Below are 14,225 nucleotides of genomic sequence, written 5' to 3' on the forward strand. Positions count from 1 at the left end.
TTGTGTCACTAGCATAATATCTGAGTTATGAGTGCTTCTGGTAGTCATTACATAAGTCAGAACTTAGTTGCTTGTTTTTAATTGACTTATAAAATAGGAAGAATTAAATCATGTTTTGCAGTATCAAAGGATCTTCATGAAAGTTTCATTATTGAAAGTAACTGCTATCTCCACTATGCCTTTTGCATAAAACCCCCAAGGGAATGTACAAATATTCTAAGCTAAATCTTACAACCCTAGCATAAAATACTGATAATAATGTGGGCTCAGGCGCACAGAAAGAGCACTATAAGATATTAGGTTCACTGCTCATCATTATCATCACAACAGCCAACACTGAGAAGAAAATAATTTGAAAAGTACCTTGCATCTGCAAGTCAGCAAGAAAAACTCCAAGGAAGATGCTGAGACCAGATTGGCTGGATTCAAACTTCCAGTCTTTTCAGACTTGTAACTCCATTCATCCCTGTAACATTTTTCAATGCTGGAAATCTTTTGCCATGAATGTATGTTTTATGTTTGTCTATTTCAGTAGCAGTGACAGCAATAGTGGTATGTATTATTATTTCCTTAATGTGCAAAATACTAGTTTCTGAGCACCAAGGATACTCAAATGTCTGTGATCTCAGACCTGACAAAAGCTGGGTCACCAGACAAAAACTAACCTGTACTGAGTTACAGCAGCATCCATGTCATAGGTTACTGTTATTAAAGCACTACCAAAACTTAGCTTGGTTCTGCGATTTTTGTTGGAAAAAATTACTGTTTCAACTTCACTTAGAACTTAGCCTGTTAGCAACAGCAGCCTCTGAAGGATTTATTTATTGAACGCTTTAAAATAATGTTAAGAGAAGTGTTAACACATAAGCAACTCGATGCTGCCCATTAGGAAAGAGGAGTGACTAAGGTGGAGACTGACACACATCAGAGTACGAAAAACTTTTCTCTCTGCATGTCTTTTCTTGAGGTGTAATGCAATTGTAAAGCTCCATTTTAGAAACACAGAATGGTCAGGCATTAGTTCATAATGTATTTCTGTTAAATTATAAAATATGACTGTTTGTACTATGAAACGCTGAAATGGATTTTGGAGGGTTTTTTGGATATATTACCAACCCAAAATGTTTTTCATTCATTAATAAAACTAGTTAATCTATTTTCCAGTCTTTAACCAAAACCAAGCACTTCTGAAACCCTTAGTAACTGTGTTATAGCGCACAAACTCCTCTAATGAGCTTGCCCAAATCTGCCTTAAGGGGGCTTATTTGAACATTTCTATCCTCCATGTAAAAACCTCAGTCACCACAGCCTGCTCCATTATGGCAAAGCTGTAGATCAACCTATAGATACATATAGAGACAGCTTTTGCCTTGCACTTAAGGTAGGTCACATTCTCTTTGTCTGCAGGTGTCCTATCAAGATACTCATTTACAAGTTACTTTACAACATTATTCTCCATCTTCTATTCTATACATGCATATGTGTGTACAGAAAGACACAATACATTAAGATGAAAACTGGAAAGTACACATAAGTATCCAATCCACAAAGGGTTTTCTAAATTTCTAACTCTTCCTTTTCATCGGCACAGCCAATCTTACTGATCTTTGGTAGGAAGCTGAAGTTCCAGGATAATAATATGACACACAGGGTTGTTCCCTGCCTGATGAACGAAATGTGGATTTCAAATTTAGGAAATATTTACTGCATATTTTAATACACTCAAATATATTTAAAGTCTTTTATACAGCAAGATAATGCTAACTAAATGATCATATGTCAGTTCATTTACATGTGTAATATTTGCATGATAAGGTGTTGTGTTATGCGTTTTGTTGACATTCTTATACTCTGCCAGAGAATATGCAGAGTTAATGAAAGAAATTACATGATTTTCCTTGTAATTTTTATTTTCTGTATTATCACCATACGATTTAATTACTCTGATCAGTTGAGACCTGACTGTCATTACACTCACATAGAGTGTGAGTGGGCAAACATTTGGAACTATAATTGGTAATACTTTAACCACTTTGCATGAAATTATAGGCAATACTTAAATTTCTCTCCAAACTAATAATAATTTCAGCCTGGGAACATACTTTTTACTTCAAGTTTGGGGGCTTGTTTATTTTCCTCCCTAGTAACCAGGATTATATCTAAGTCATTTGAGTTCCTTTAAAAATCAGGCTTTTGTGTGCATATAGATTTGCTCTTGAAGTTTAATAAACAGTTTTGATTTGGAAATTAAAATTGGCAATTGATTACACCACTCTAAAGCGCAATATAGCTCCACACTGATGAGAGCTACTCATATAGATTTTACTGAAGTTAGGCAGGGCAAATTGCAGCTTACATACAAGCACCTTTCTTAGAGAGCTAAATGACAGATACTTGCTTTTTCATTGACTTGAACTTATTTGCAACCAATAACACAGATGTGATAAAAATCTGGGTAGTAAAAATGCATTTGCTTAGATTTTAAATGGTTTGTTTGAGACCTAATCTTGATCTTGTTAAATTTGCCAGTAAAATTCATGTAAACATCAGCTGGAGGTTTAATCCTTTAGCAGATTAAAATGTTCTTGCCCATAAGTGGAGATGTTAGCTATTGGTCTACCTGAAAAAAAAACCTGTATAACAATCATATCTGCCTGAGATTTAATTCGATGGCTCCTTCAATATTCATACTTGTGGTTCAGCAAAAGGGGAGGCTATCTTTCACAAGACACAGCAGACAATTACTGCTTTAGACTTACTGAATAATTCACTAAAAATGAATACTGGAAGAAGTGTACTTAATGCTTTACTCAATTCTGAAAATCTGATCAAAATGTGTTACTGGATCAAGCAGAAGCTTGGCACTAAAATCTGATACGCCTTTTCTAAGAGGAAGACGTTCAAAAGATCTTGAGTATTTTGATTAGTAAATTGGCAATTGTGATTGCCTGGGGGAGTGGACAGGGGTAGAAACTGTTTTATTGAACAGATGAGAATTCTGAACACAGCAGGAAACACAATATACAATGCTTTCCAAAAATGCCAGCACTGATATTAAACATGTATGCCTCATCCCACTTGAGCAATAAGAGTACTGTGACTTAAATTTATTTCCTATAGTGGGGAAAAACACATCCCACTGTGATAAAGCACCAGAATAACAATGAGACAACCTGGAGGACAAGCTCTGTGCTGTTCACTGTACACCTGTGCTGTAGTACCTGCCAGACAGGTCCCATGGCCCCTCTGTCCTATCCCTATGCAATCCTGTGCCAAACTGAATCCCAGCAAAAAGACTGCTGGTAATGTTGCTGTGCTGCATGACTCCCAAGCTGAAGTTCTAGCTCATGAGAACTAATGGCAATGGTATTAACCATTTAAGCACTATTTGAATGCTAAAACACGAATTCTAAGTTGTTTTCTACTTCGTGCTCATTTTTACTTCCTGATCCCAGAGGAACTGCAACAAAGCGTCTGTCCCTGTCTTCCAATATCCTTATTTTATAATCCAAGAGAATCTGGGATATAGAAAACACTTCTGGATATGGGGAAAATATCTCATCTGCATAACTGCAAGGTCCATTTCTTAGAACTTGCCTGGCCCGGTTCCCTAAATGTGGCAATTCCTACTACTTTTCCTGGACAAGCTCAGCACAGTGTCATGCGTGTGTCCCATGAGCAGGAAGCTTACCCTGATCCAAGGACACTTGCACCAACAACATGGTTTTACTACTGAATCTTTTTCAGGATCAAAAGAAAAATTATATTGCTTAAAGCCTTCCCCTGGGTGCCACAGGCCACCAACCAATCTTACTGCACAGTGAGAAACACCCCGTGCTTTCTTGTCCTTCTCTGCATGGACCCTATATCAAGCTACATTTGGAGGTGACGGGAAGTACAGCAGTAGTAGCAGTAGCCCTTGGTGTTGTTGGTATGGTTCTTTAAATAAAAATATGGGTAAAGAAGCCATCAAACAGTTCAACCAGGACAACATACTTCAAGCTGCATCTCCCTGTGCTTAGCAGATGACAAAGACACTGAACATCAAAAATGAAACCATATGGACTAAATTTTTCACCCACTCCATTCCCAGTTCCACTTTTTCTTGTGGCAAAGTCTGGTTTTGGCATTTGATCTGTTCTACTCACCCATCCCATTCCTCTGAGTAAATTAGTTGCATATGTAGATTTGCATTTGTATGTTTTCTAATGTCAGATAGTATCTAATACTGCATCTCTTTCAAATGAGGGTAAGAAGAATAGGCAAAAGCTACATTTTATCAGTGGGTTTCTCTACTGTCTTCTCAAAGAATGTAATACTTTTCTCCTCAGACTTCTGTCTTTTTTTGCCCTATCTTCTATATCTTGAAGAGTTCTTTGTGTGCTAGTTTCTGGTAGCTCACCCTCCTCTATTGAAAATACAAGGATTGTAAATAAAAAAAAATAGATTAAAAAATAAAATAAAGGTTTAAAAAAGCTGAAAAAAATCAAACTGCATTAAGAAAATAGCAACAGGCAAATGTGATCCCACACCATTTCCTAACTTGTGGTGTATGAGGAGGCAGTGATGGATTTCATGCTGTGAGTGTTTTATAACTACACTGAAAAAATAGCATTTTATTATAGGTTTGTTTCAGACCTCAAAAGCCTAATGATGGTCATGCCAAAATAGCACAACATGGAAGTCGTAAAATAAACCCCAAGCAGATGCCTCATAGGAATATTCTGTGCTGTATGATTGCAGGGTTTTATAGGGAAGGTTTTCTTATGCAGATAGTCCAATGGATCATTAGTGAACCTGCAAGTCTTAGTGGAGATTTCTCTTCTCTTCTCTGTGAAGATATAAGTCCTCCTCCTGATCCTGAAGGCTTTTTTGCTCATTTATTTTTGCATTACAAAATCTGAGAGATTCATATATCATGCTAAATATACTAGATCACCAATATGTTGCAGAGGAAATCTATTGAAAGTAGAAAATAAAATTTACAGTGATGCCATTACAAAGATCTTAATATTTTGTCACTTTTTCAGGTGCATTACTGCAATTTTCGCCAATTCTAGTTTCCATGTAAGAGTTACCAGACACATGCATTTGGGGAAAAGGATGTGTAGTATACATAGAAGAATGACTCACAGAAGAAAAGGGCAGAAAAAGAAGAGAGAGAAATATCTAAAACTGGGAAATGGATGGCAAAAGAGAACACAAAATCAGAAAAGTGTGAAGCCAAATCGGGGACAGTTTTAAAATCTAAAAATAAAGCTTTCAAATAGACACAAATAGGAGTAAAATTAGTATGATCCTCTATAAGGGATCTCTCCTTAAAATATTATTTGCAGTCAGACTGAAAGGGATTTTATTTTAGAGTTGATCACATTTTTTGAGATGCAGCCTGAGAACCATGATTTATGTAAAGAGACTCCTATGTAATATTAAAGATAAAGAGAATATTTGAAGCTAGAGAAAAATACTCCAGCTCAGTTCTTTCTTCATCCTGGCTGATTAATATTGACTTTCCCAGCCTTTCCTGTATTGCCTGATACCTGCTACTGCTTTTTCCAACTGGTTATTATTCGCTCAGCAGTAAGAGGAGAGAGCACTGTTTCTTTTACCTGGGTGGTAGTCACGTGTTAGTAACAATCTTGCTTGGAAAGATCCAGTGATTCATCCAAAATGATGGAATGGGGTATCCTGATCCATCCGAAAGTGGCACAGAAAGGGCTTCTCAGTCTCTGTGGGTTTTGAGATGAAGCAGGATTTATTCGTGATGGTGCAGCAAAAGAAATGTTCTCAGAACTGTTTCTAAGAATAGCAGGGTGACTTCTATAGCAATCCTGTGAGTAATTTGAGAGCAGCATCTATTCTGTGCTTCTGAATCCCATGAGAACATTTGAAACATAAATATATATAATGGTACAACAGCTTTTTTTTATCTGATTTTTTTTCTTACTTAAAATAGCTTGACTTGCATAATAAATATTCTGTGGTCTACAGTGTTTGAAGAACCTTTGTGTTATTTGGAAAGCAAGAGCATGCACCAAATCTTAGGCTTCATATTTCTTTACCTTACCTGTGAGCTAATGATGAAAGTCTATGGAAATGTAAGTGGTAGATTTGAGAATAAAATATCTGGGAGTTTCAGCAAGGCAGCTGAACCACAAAAGAATCATTCTCAGAAGATTCATTAAGATGCTGGTAAAGTTTCTTCCATGTGTTTCATTTAATAGAAGCAATCACTATACAGTAGCTAGCATTTATGATCGGTGAAATATACTCACGGCCAACGTAGGAGACAGCAATGGTCTCACAGTTTGAGGTAATCCCAAAGCAAATGTCAGCCACTCACCAATCTTGAAAGCCATTGATTACAACTCTGTTTCTAATGGAAAATCAAATAAAAGCATTGACACTGTTGAAGAAAGAAAAAGTGATGTGGAAAGATTAAAGGACCGACACCCTGATCTAGATGGACCCTGCTGAATGCAGCTGAAATGTTCAGATTAGTAGTGGCAAGAGGCAGTTCCTTTCACATTCTCAAAGTCTGAAAGCTGTTGGTTCCAAGGTCAGACTGCTTCAGGGCTGCCTGGTACCTAAATCATGAGATCTGGAAAGTGTTTCTTAGCAAATTATTGCAAAACTATATATTGCCAGTAATAGTGTCTTTCCTTTGGAGACATCCTTTGCACTGCTGGGATGGCAGATATCAAACAGACTATTTCCTGTAATCTAGAAGAATATGATTTCTTTACATTTCATATATATTTATGCCTGCAATAAGCTTATGTTTCTCAGTAATATCAATAATATAGTTTTACATTCTCACACCAGGCAGAAATTTGATCCTAAACCTACAAGCCATAAAAAGCACAGCAGCATTTCTAAAAGCAAAACTGAAAATGTAAAAATATGCATATTTGGAAATTCGTAATATTTGTTAGATCAGTAATACAGTGAAGAACAGAAAATTCCTAACAATAAGACTCATATGGCATAGAACTTGAAAATATATACAGGAACAATAGGCTGTAACCAAAGATTGCCTGAAAGTCCAAGTTAACTGCTACAGTCAATGTCATCTACATAAATGCTAAAGTAATAAAAGCCAACAAAAGCTTATTGCTACATACTGTAATCAATTTCTCCACCTCAAAATTCAGCAACTGATTTTGAAAGTTTATAAGTACTAAGAAATTTAGCACCAGATCAAGAAAAATGGTCTCCTTGATTCTTTCAATTATGTCTTTCTCCCACTTTGCCTATTCCTGCACTTTTAAAAACTTTAACAAAAAGCATGCATCCTATCAGATCATTAATACAGTGAAGCAAAATTTTTCTGATGGTCTCAAGAGATCAGGGACAAAAAATAGGCAAATGTGCTGAATGACTGTTTTGCTTGATGCCTTCTCATTCCTGCAGATAAACTTACCTTCTTTATCTGTTTTGAACAGTGGTTATACGAGTGCTTCTCAGATGGCATTTTTATTTTAAAAAAGGTATTGTATTGCTATGTTGATTTAGAAGGGCATATCAGCAAAGGGGTGGTATCTCAAGACTTCATTGATGGTAATCTAAAAGACAAGAGCTCAAAGAACATCCTCAAAGTGTATTTTTCACTGGATGGCCTTTTGCAGCTCGCCAGGACTCTGTGTCCTGAACGCAGCATGTTTCTAGTCAAATGACTGAAAAAAAGTTATTTGCTTTTACAGTAACATTTGTTTTTGCACACTAGGTGGATTTCTGTATAAAATATAAGTCAGTCAGCTGGTTTCTTCCAAGAAAGTTTCACTCTTTGATGTTCTCTTGAGGTTTAATTTCTTAATTCCCCAAAATGCTTTACCAGTCCACTTTTAGCATGCCCACTCTTACTGTTTGAAATTGATGCATAGCCAGTCAAGCTAAATAACAGTTCCCAGTAATCTCAGATAAACAGCACTTTCAGGCACACATTTTCTAGTCACCGCAGGAAAATAATGTGGTATTAAAAGAGTGAAATCAAGAGATCTAGAATCAGTTCATGCTTTTACCACAGGGACTCAGTACAACCTTGGGCTAATATAAGAGAAAACAATATACAGTACATATACTTGGGCCTCTGATGATCTAGGTGCCTCACTCACAATCTAGTCTTCCTAGCCAATTCCAGGCAACAGACATATAACAGTTGTAGGTGTTTCCCATTTCTGTCTGCAAACAGGACTGGACTTCCACTGTTTATTGGATTATTCTCTACATGCTCATTCAATGGCCAGTGCAATGAAGCCCAGATTTTGAGAATCATAGACACTCTGACACCAGCAGCATCAGCAGGTATAACGTCATGGAAGAAAAATAGTTAAAAATGTTTATTAATTTTGAAATGCTTAATTTTTCAAGAACAACTGAGATACAAATTTTCAGAAATATCTGGAGCATCCTTTTCTGAGGATAGGTTGAGGGAGCTGGGTCTGTTCAGCCTCAAGAATAGACAACTGAGAAGGCACCTTGTCTAAAGGGAGGTGGTCAAGAGGATGGAACCAGGCTCTTCTCAGTGATGCCAAGCAATAGGAAAAGAGGCAATGGACAAAACTGATGCACAAGAAGTTCCATTTGAATATGAGGAAGAACTTTACTGTGTGAGTGATTGAGCACTGGAACAGGAGTCTCTCTCACTGGAGGCATTCAGTAACTGTCTGGACACAATCCTATGCCATTTGCTCTAGGGTGATGTGGAGGTCAGACCAGATGACACTCTGTGGTCCCTTCCAAACTGACCCCCTGTGATTCATGCACAATATATGTGTTTATACTTATGTCTGTATATCTGTGCACACACTTGTGTATGTGTGCGTGGCTATACAAGCATGTGTGTCTGTGGATGAGTGAATAAGTGTACGTGAGTGTGTGTGTGTTTGTGTGTGTGTCTGTGTGTCTGTGTGTAAGACATTTTAGAAACGAGGGTACTTCACAAGCATTTAGAAGATTGATTTAGCAATGGAAGAATTCAACCAAAAACCCAGAGCACATTTCCAGCCATGTGTTCTTCATTGTACTTGTCGGCATTTCCATCTAGAATGAATAACTGGAAACACTCTGTCAGTACACCAGATCACAAGAGGAGCGGGATGCTTCTTGACTACCACACATTTCGTAAAAGGAGAAAAGGCTGTTTGCTGTAGTGTAAGTCAGATCAGGCTGAAGAGAAGCAATTCTGTCTCTTCCTCCCACACACAGACAATTTACACCTGCACAATTCAGCTGTGCTGAAGCATTTTAATAAATCTCAGAAAATAAAGAATAGGGTTTAAAATTCCCTTCTCAGGAAAGATCAGAGATGTAGGAATGTCATATCATGTATGTTGCAGCTGGTGTGTACAATGGAAAGAATTAAAAATAGTTTCTAAAACCTTACTTTTTTTTTCATATATTTGTGAATTGGATTTAGTCATTAAATTAACTGAACACTGTTCTTTGTACAGAAAATACATGTACTTTGTTATTTACAGTGGGAGATTTTTTTTATCCTTACAGAATGTGGAGGCTAAGAGGAAATATGTAAAGCATTACTATTATCCATGATTCATTGACAACAGGGCAGTTTTTGTCCATACTTCTTCAGAAATGGTGTTTCTTACAATAGTGCCAACTAAGAAAAAGAGCCCATTTTTCTAAGCACTATGGAAACAGAATAATCTTAAAACAAGCCCTACCTCAAACAGTTTACAACCTAAGGAATGAGAGAAAGCAGATAGCAGTTGTTACTCTTTATGTCTTGCCTTGTATAATGAAACTGTAAAGAATTATATAAATTGTTGCTAGTTCTGATGTCTCTTTGTGATTTGCAGATTAAACTGAAACTAAGTATGGTTTCTGCCTTACTGTTCCAACACATTTGAATTTCTGGATCTGAATGAACCTGACAACCTTCTTTCTCACAAAGGCTTTTAGTTTTACTTCCACAGTTTTTAAATCAAACTTGGATGAAAGGGGAGACCTGTTGAAGGTTGTTTTCTAGTGCCTTCTAATAAGAATTCTAAATCAGATGCGGCACCAAAATCAGATCACACTTCTTTACACTTACTCTGAATATTAATACTGTTTATTTGCCCTTAATTGTTCCGAAGTTGTTAACATGCTCTCATACAAACTAGTAAACGGCCGGTAAATGTTTGCAGACTGAGGTAGCAGGGAGAAATTTGATGGACAAAAATAGCTTTAAGGTTTTGAATGATAATTCTAATATCTTTGGGGAAGAAATAGTTACCCTGTCTCTACTACTTCTGTTTACAAAATGCCTCTTCAAATCTCATTTAAAAATATATGCAGGAGCAGTGGTCTCCATGCCACCTTACAAAATGCAGATGTGTCTCATCAGTTGTTCAAAGCAAATCATCAAGCTGTAAAAAGGCAGAAAGTAAGTAGAGTTCCTAAAGAACTGCTCTTGGATTAGTCCTATTTGCATCTAGATGGATGTAGATGTCACTGAAAACAGCTGTGATTATGAGATGGACTGACAAAGCAAAATAATGGCAACAAAGAGAGATATCACACCAGAAAACTGGGTGACTTTGAGGACTGGAGAAGCAGAAATGAAATTCAAATGCTAAAAACAAGCATTTTGAAACGAAGACCAAAAGTTTTATAGTAAGATCCAAGATTTTCAGCTAGAGGAGACCCAGGAGGAGAAGGACATGCAAACATCAGCTGAATACAAAATTATTTGAGCTACCAATCTACTGTAACCAAAGAAAAAGAGAAATACATTGATAGGCTGTATCAGGGATAAGGAAGGATTAACACCACTAATGCAGAACGTGGCAATAACTCATACGAATTGTTCTGCACAATTCATGTTCAAGAAGAATGAATTCAAGCTAAAGTAATTGCAGAGATGGGCTATCCAACTGTTCTTGGAAATAGAGATCCATGCATATGAGAAGAAAATGGAAGACTGTGGTCTGGTGCTTCTAGAGTATGGGGACTGATGTCATGACGGACTAAATACAACAACTGGGGAAATAACTATTAAAGTTAGCAGACAGTGTTGTCATAAGAACACATAGATATAATCTGAATAGATTGAACTAACAGATTTAGGCTGGATGATGTTTTCTCTTAATTAGGGAACAAAGAGAGAGACCAGTTTCCCACTAAGAACGGAGGAGAAACACATTAGGTTGTTCTAACACAACAGTTTGTTCTAATACTAACTATCAGTACAACAGAGAAATTATCTAACACAGGTGCTCATGTGAGCAGAGCCACATAAGTTAACTTTATGGTTTTTTGTCCCTATTACTTCATAAAATTCCTTCAGCTATCTATGCAAACCCTCATTTTTGAATTGATGTTTCAGCAAGGTAACTGAACCCTTTAGTCCTTTATCTATATACCCAGTCCCCCTGAACTAATCAAATAAAATATATGGGTTAAAATACTGGAAGCCAACTATTTTTGCCCAAATGATTTATCTGTGCCATACTGTGCTGTGTAAGATGGGGACTCTGCCATCGAAAAAGGTTTTGATATTATTGTAAATACAGTGTTTTCCAGGGCTTTCCAAAAGCCAACCGTTTAATTCCTTCCTAATTGATATGTTTACCATCCACTGTATAAAATGCTATTATAAAAAGAAATTTGTTAGCTTTATTGTTTAAACCCTGGAAATGTCAACTATTCCTAGAGAGCTGGTGAGCAGGCATTTTACTGACATGCCCATGTAACACTGAAATACACTGAAAATAACTAATAAATTTTTTTGGCAGATTTGTCCCTAAACTTGTGTGTGATCAGTCCACTAACAGGTACTGTCTTAACATCTGACAGACTACTGACAGCTGCAACATCTTTTCCATTTGTAGATGACTGTGATGTCTCAAAAGAATTAATTTCATCATTGATAACTAAGTTATTCTTGAGAAAGCAGAGAGAACAATGCAAAACAATTTATTGAGTCCAGTCTTTTTACAGAAGGATTAAGTGTGTCCTTTTCCTTTATAACTCAGCTCTCTCTGAGATCTGAGACTACCTTTTTATGGTTCACAAGTTGTTGTTGTAATCGACTTGGCTGCAGGCCCAAAGCAAGCTGTGTGACTCAGTGACAGTTGCAATCAGTGCAACCAGGAAAAAGACAAAGAGCCAATACATTTGGAATCCACAGCAATGGATGAAAATGTTTGGAGAGCTTTTCAAGAAGTCTATTGGTTGAAGAGTTTCAGATTAAACTGATGTTTAAAATATTAAATATCATTACCAAGAAACAGCATCTAATGTTGCCATTAATTTTTTTTATTTAAAGAGTATTATGCTTCAATTAGATACAGTTTTGCTAATGTCCCATAATAAAATGTGCCACTGTTGCTGTGCACTACAAGACTATTGTTTAGGAAATGCTTAGACATGTTTTAATACAGGCAGCAAGTTACACTATCCTAAAGCCACAAAGAGGTCAAGAATGCCATTAGCTGTATGCATGAGCCTAGACAGAAAATTAATTGATTATGACCATGCACCATCCCAGAGCCCAATACACCTTGAAAAATAACACATTTCCTAATTGCAATTTTCAGATTGCTTTGAAATAAAAAATGTTACTTCAGTAGAAGGTACCTAAAATTTTTCTTCTTATAAATAATAAAGTCTCTTTATGCAAAGTTATTATGTAAATTCTCTCAAAAGCATTTTGGTAGCATTTGTGTGATCTGCTTGTAAGAGCAGTCAGGAATCCACACTAACACTGTAGAGAGGAGTTGAATCTAGGGTGAGATACAGACAATGTTAAATAGTTACACCTGTTCTGCGCTTTCTGCAAGGAGAGGAAAAATGCACAAGCACATGAGAACGAGTTAAAGATATCCTGAATAGCTCCAACTTATGTAATAGCACTCCCACTTTCTCTGCTAGCAATTCATTGCTTCTTCATGAACAGAAATGTACTTAAAAGTCACCCACAATCACACATATGAATACAGTCCCACTCGCACATTTGTACAGCGATTCCTGTAATATTACCTTGTATCCAGCAGCCTAAAAATGAACTTTTAAGGAAGATCATACAATACACATTTTAAATAGCCCTGGGAACTCAGCAGATACATCAGTGAAAACTATGACATGTCCCCTTGTCACAAAGAGCCTTTGGTTACATAAAAATTGCCAGATTGGCTCAGATTAGTTGTCCATCGAGTCTTGAATCCTGTTTTTGAAGGTGACAAGTACCAGATGCTTCAGAGGCAGGTGCAAGAAACCCCCATACTGAACACTTATGTAATAGAAAGGGTTCTTCCTAAAATCAGGCAGTTGGTGGGTGGCTTGTGCTTCACAGCAGGAGAGTTTATAACGCCGTGAAATGTTTATCTTCGTTATGTAACCATGGATGTGATTACCCATCTATAGTCAGCTTGGGCAAAAAGTGCCACAGGGCTTTTAATAAACACTGCTAATCAAGACCTTGTTTTATTTCTCAACTGAGAGACATCAGAGCAATTGAGGATCTGAGAGACCATAGAGTATTACACCAATTTGCCAGACTAATAATCTTTTACAATATAGAAAGTACCCTTAAGTAGGGTTTGTTTGGCCATCTAAAAGCCGAGTGTCTGGTCTAAGCTAGTCACTAAACCAGAAATACGTGTTGATAACTAGAAGCAGTAATTTTTAGGGTAACACATGATGAACTTGAATTGGGGAAATAAGCAACAAGACTTTTTCCTTCAAGTCCTTCTTGGGAGAAAAAAAAATAAACCAACAAAACCAACCAACCAAACAAAAAAAATCTCTTAGGCAAATTGAATTAAAAATAGCCCAGATCTGAAGCAGACTACAATTCTGAAATAATATTCATCATCTCCTCTACTCTAGATGAAATACAGAGTTTTTAAGTAAAATGAAATGTTGAATTTGATCCACAGTAAAGAAGTAAGAACGGAAACTTGCAGTAATAAAGTAGGAATGGAAAAATGCAGTATAAATACCAAAAAACTCATCTGTACTGGATGCTTGATTTTTAAATAAGTTTATATTAGTGTTTCAGATTTTTATTATACTTCTCCAAGTAAAGCTTTTCTCCAAGAGGCAGCATGCATATATAATGATTAAATTGAATTTGTTTGATGGTACAATCATGTCATTAGTTAATTTAGCACAACTCTGTATGGTTTCTAGAAATAATGGCACATACAGAGTAGTCATCACATTGGTTTGCAGCACAAGACCATTCACAGGAAAATAAACAAGTACAGTCAGAAAGTCTC

This window comes from Catharus ustulatus, chromosome 6 (genome assembly GCF_009819885.2).
Source record: "Catharus ustulatus isolate bCatUst1 chromosome 6, bCatUst1.pri.v2, whole genome shotgun sequence".
NCBI lineage: Eukaryota > Metazoa > Chordata > Aves > Passeriformes > Turdidae > Catharus > Catharus ustulatus.